Here is a 6,000-nt window from a genome sequence, read left to right as displayed (position 1 = left end):
CGGTGCAGGCCCCCGCGGTTTATCTGCGCATTTCCTACGCGATGGCGGCGGTGCGGGCCGAGCGCTGCTGAGCCCCGCTCCGTGTTGGCGGGAGGCGGTTTTATAATCGGTTATAAATAAATATCTGAAAGCCTCGGTTAATGAAGCCAGGGGTTGTGTAAGACTTTCAGCTTCCTTCAGTAAACCACCCAAATGGAACCTTTGTAACCCCTCTCTGCGAGGGAAAAGAAAAAAAAAAAAAAGTTTGGAAACTTGATATAAGCAAACAGTTCAGCTATCGGCAAATACAAACAGTGACCAAAACTGAGCTCACACATCTTGTGGTTTTCAAGCTAAAACTGGGAACCTCAGCTGACGGTCTCATGTAGACTGGGGTGATTCAGAGTAGTGAGGCCCTGGAACAGGCTGCCCAGGGAGGTTGTGGATGCCCCGTCCTTGGAGGTGTTCAAGGCCAGGTTGGACGGGGCCCTGGGCAACCTGATCTAGTAAAGGTGTATGTTTGGTGGCCCTGCCAGGCAGGGGGGTTGGAACTACATGATCCTTGAGGTCCCTTCCAACCCGGGTCATTTGTGATTCTGTGTGATTCATAGTCCCGTAGTGAGGTGTTGTACAGACGTGACACAGCTGTAATGTACAGCTCATGAGGTGGAACACGCTGTGGGGTTGGGGGATACGCTTCCTAAGCGTACAGCACTGCCATGGCTGTGACAAGTTCATCTCCCACAGCGCTGCAGCCCAACACTGCGTCCAGCTGATTCCTGTGGCTGCTGGAGACTTTGGCTTTGTCATGGGAGAGTCAGTCTCATACAATGAAAACATTGAATTCTGAAGCATTTTTGTAGGTTTTTTTTATTATTTTTTTCATGTGCAACGTTCTGTTTAGAACTACCAGAAGGATCCTGCTTTGTTGGCTTCCTCCGGTAGCGGTGTGTTGCACTGTAATGAGTGATTTGTGTGGGCAAGAAGGAAACCTTGCGGCTACGGAAAGTGTTATAGATACAAAGGGTTCTTTTTCAGTGTTTACAGAACAAACTTATTTGTGTATAAACATATTTTATTATTATTTTCTTTAGAATTTGAATGAGCTGCTGCTGCAGACTGTGCTGTTGGAGGCACGGAGGGAGGCCGGGCTGTAGGAAAAGCTGTACCGAGCAGCCCTGCAGGCCGCCCGCCTCTGGTAGGTCAGAAAGTGAAAACAAGTCTGATGTAGATGGAGAGATAATGAGTCTTTCTTGAGCTACAACTTAATGAAGCATCTACTGCTTTGGCTGAGTTAGTCATTTGGAACGCGTTACTTAGATAAAAAGTCTTAAAGCAGGAAAAGAAGAATAAAACACAACACAGAGATGGAGCGACACAAAACAGCAGAGATGTCTGTCTATAGTCACAGAGGAAGGACAGCAAACGAGGAGCAGGAGCTGGGGGGTCAAGCAGTTGGAATGAGAGTAGCCCTAAGGCACTGAGGGAAAGCAGAGCTGATGAAACCAAAACTTTTGTTTCTGATGTTTATTTTCTCCTCTATTTTTTCCTTGAACACAACTCTTTGACAGAGTTTAGTGGGACAGAGGAGAAGTAGCTGATCAAACGGGCATCATGTCTGTGAGAGGCTGCAGGTTACTCCTGACATAGATAAGTGTCCTGAAGATGTCTGATACAGCTTGTGATAAAACATTTGGATCTGTACTTCTATTTCTGTGGTCACATTGCTCTTTCTGCTCGGAAATTTGCTTGGCTGCCAACCCAGCCTTTAATGTTTGGGATCTAGGTTACCTCTTTTTTACAGCAGCAGAAAGCTCATCTTGCAGAAAAGGAGACTTTGCTTTTGGAAGGCAATTAACCCCTTCTACTACCACAGAGCATTAGGTGCCACGTGAATTGTTATTTGAATATTTTAACTTGAATAACAAAAGTGTTGCACGATTGTTTAAAAAAGATTAGTTAACCAACACCACCTAACCCTACTAGTTTTCTGCAACTAGATTACAGAGAATGATGCTGCGTTTGCACATTCATTTTGCAAACTTACTCCTCTGTTGTATTCTTTATTTTGCAAATTGCAGACATTGAGATGAAGGGTCTATAATTTCCTAGCTTGCCTTTCTCTTGGAACACTGGTGCTGCACTGGCACGCATCCACTTTGCTGTAACTTCATTTGAATACAGCAAATTCTTTATTATGATTAACAAAGGGTTGCTCTCTGGTCTGCTTTGAATCTCAGTCTGTTCATGGAGATTAGTAGGTTTTGAGCAATGCCAACTCACTAAATGTCTTCGCTTCACTGATCTCAAAGACATTTGTGACAATGGATTTAGTAGTCATTTTCATGCATGTTCTTGCCTTTGAATGGATAATACCTTGCTAGTTCTGCTTTCCATTGCTGCTTGATTCTCCATCCCTTTCAAAAATGTTTTAATTCAAAACTCTTTCTTCCTATGTTGCTGCTTTGAGATACATAAACACATTTGTTCATGTGTTTAATCCATGAATGCAGCTTTCCTTTACCTCTTTGATTTTCTTTTAGGCGAATACATTGCAAATATCTGCATGTTACCTCCCTCTTCTGTGTAGAAGCAAATTAAGCTTACTTTCTCAAGGAGTGACTGACAGAAGTTGTTCTTTGATTGAACAGGAAGAGCCAAGTGGTTTTAGAGGAGGGAGATCCCAGTCACATTTCCCATTGTAGCCATATCTCCCATTTGGTTTCAGTGCTTAGGAGGTATCAGATCAGCCACACCATTTTGTTTTATTTTTTTTTTCAAAGCCAATTTTCTATTAACCTCTTCAGCTTTTAGCAGGCAACACTTACAGACCTCACCGAGCTGTTCAGTCTGACTGACATATTAGTGGCAAAATTGCTTTTTCAGGTTGGATCATTTCTCTTCAAATCATTTTTTTTCAGTAGTGTTTTTCATAAAGGTTTCTCTCAGTTCCGCTGCACCATAAAACAATAAGTTCCACTGCACCATAAAACAATAAGTTTCTGCTTACCCCTGACATGTAGCTCAACATTTTCTGAGCTACTCAGAGAGATAACTGGAGGAGATAACTGAAGTAGATGGGAATTTATTTGTGATGATGTAATCACAAAGTACATTCAGTGAAATCTATAAACATTAGGGCATCCATCATCGTAATTTCTAATTTTCCAATCACAGTCATGGGTAGGAACAACAGTGCTTGCTGCCACTTCAGTGGCTTTTGTTTATCTCTCTAGTCTCTGATGCTCCCTGGAGGCTCCTGGCCACTGGAACATTTGGGTTTCAAAGCCCTTCTTGTTCTAAAATGCATTTCTTTTCTGGAATGAAGATACTTAAAGTGCTGGTCTATAGTTAGAGCTCAGTGGTTCTATATGGCTTGCATATAAAAAAACAATGACTGGTAAACTCAAACCTACTTTAAGCTATTCATTGCAAAACACTCAGACATGAAAGGCTTTCTAATGGGTAGCAGTGGTACAGTGTGGTGGTCTATGTCTTTTGTTCCTGAAGAACAGTTGGGCAGCCTGGTCTGGTATTAGATATGGAGGTTGGTGGCCCTGCCCGTGGCAGGGGGGCTGGAGCTTGATGGTCCTTGAGGTCCCTTCCAACCCAAGCCATTCTATGATTCTGAGATTCTAGACATGCACCAAAGGGCTGGGCCTGCTGAAACTGTTCTACCGATTTAATTCCATACAGAGCTACTATCAGGGAAGAGGCACAAAACATTTCACTAATTATGCCGAATTTAAAAACCTGTCCATACAACTTGATAGCAGTAGATGAAGGCAGAAGGATTGTTACAGAGTCTGCCTGAAATTCTCTGTTGAGGAATAGCGAGATGATTGAGTAAAGGTTTTCCAGTTTGTCTGACAGCAATTAGTAGGAAAAGGAGATAATGAGGAAGAAACTAATGGCATTATTTTGGGGAAAGCTAAATATATATATATAGCCTTTGGTTCATCACGGGGCTAATACAGCATTACGATTGATGATTCTGTAATCACAGCCCACACAGAGAGAAACAAGCTGTAAATTAAATGACGGAATATTTCATAAATGGCTCGGAATTGTAATGCACTGATCAAGAATTTACAGAGAAGGACTTTAATGCCCCTTTCTTAACAAGCTGCAGCGTTTCTAACAGAAATAATTAGGGTTCTGACAACATATTCATTTAAATGAAGGATTGAGTTTGACAATAAAAAATAGCCTATAATCTGCGCGTCACATGCAGCTTTCTACTGACACACAACCTCATGGTCTAGTGCACCAGCATTCACAGCAAATTAGTCTCAGTTCTGCTGTATTCTTCTACCACCCCAAGTGTTAAGTACCTGGAGAAGTAAAATTCTTTTGCTGTGTCACTGCTAGTTAGGCAGCTCTTACAACTGGAAACATTGGAAACTGATTCAGGGACAGACTTTTAAAATCCGTGTCTCACTGTGGCTAGAAATTTGTCTTTTTTAGTCTTAGTAGTAAAGAAGAAAGAGGAGGAGGAGGAATCTATTTCTCTTTCCCATTTGAAATCATCAGGCTGGCAAGCCTGTTGCTTCCTCGAGCAATTTACTGCAGTTCCTTCTTGGCAAGTTTCATCCTCTCTCTCAAAGCAAAGCATTTTCTTTAGCTTTGCATGGAAGTGGAAAATGTATGCGGACAGTAAGTCACAGTATGTATTAGTTACCTCACGAGGTAATTGGGCTATTAGGAATAAACATACACCAAAGAGTCTGACTATTTAAACCAAAGAAAACATCTTTAGGTCAAAGCCAGCTATATCTAACACGTGGGCAGACAAAGCTTTGAATTTATCTTGCCTGTGTTCCAAATAACTTATGTACATATTCTATTTGGGAAATGCCAATGGCAGCACCCTAGTTGTCTCTAATGTTAAGTGTCAAAGTGCAGCTGAGCTCTTTATTGCAGCTACCTAAGATACACAAGTACCAGTTCTTAGACAGGTTCTGGACACAGTATTACACCAACTCATCAGAAGACTCTTAAACTACAGCTAAATAGAAAGGGATCTTCTTTTCTGTGACCACTTTCCTGATCACAGTTTATCAAAACACCATCTGAATTACTTCGCCATTTTTAAGGCCAGCCTGAATGTTTCAGATTCAGATGGGAGGCCATTCCAACTGCAATGATATCCAAGCATTCAGCAACTGCTCTGAAAGAAGCCTGTGCGTCCATCTGAGGGGCAACTCTTACCTTAGAGACAGCGGTGTCCATCCTAGTGAGAAACTTGCAAGTCACATTAAAATCTTCATCCTCTAGAGCTGTAGTCATGGAACAGGTAGAAAACAGCAGCTTAAGAACTTCATATCTACATGATATGCCCTGTTCAGGCCCTGGAGATCACCTGTGGGATATACGGGAGTTCTATCACCACAACCAACTGCTTTACTGATACCTGTGCTGGTAGCCCTGGCAGATTCTTCTCTTCTACACCTGCTTTGTCCTCTTTTGTGGAACTGGGAAACCTTGTAGAAGTGCTGCAGTTGCACTTTTTCCCCCCCTTTTATCCTTCAGATGATGGTTCTTAGATCTTGTTTTTCTTGCAGAGGTGATGTCTGATGAGGAGACCGCTGGGCCAGTGGCAGTGCCTGAGGTGTGTGATGGATTACATGGCAGAGGAGAGGCCTTGGAGCTGTTCTGTTTCTACCTACTGAGTTTTCACTGAAGGTGAGTATGCAGTAACAAGGGCACTCCCCATTACTTAATTCTTCCCTTGTTTCTCTGGTGGACCCCTGCCACCATGAGATAATGCACTGCTTAATAATCTCCCAGTAAAGCTCAACAAAAAAAGGTCAGCAAGCTCCAGCTGTACATCCGATGAGCTAGATTTGTAGGGTACATGAAAGTACAATAGCACAAAACACTTCCATCCACTCTTAGTCAACAGATTTGACCATCAAATCAATGTTTTTAGCTATTGCAACCAACCCTAAAATCAGCAGTCTTAGTCATCTCAGTGGCAGCAGCAGCTGTGACCACAGTGAGCTCAGCAGAGCCAGAGTG

This window comes from Coturnix japonica, chromosome 2 (genome assembly GCF_054131305.1).
Source record: "Coturnix japonica strain WE chromosome 2, WE-NBRP24, whole genome shotgun sequence".
NCBI lineage: Eukaryota > Metazoa > Chordata > Aves > Galliformes > Phasianidae > Coturnix > Coturnix japonica.
This window is presented reverse-complemented; position numbering follows the sequence as displayed.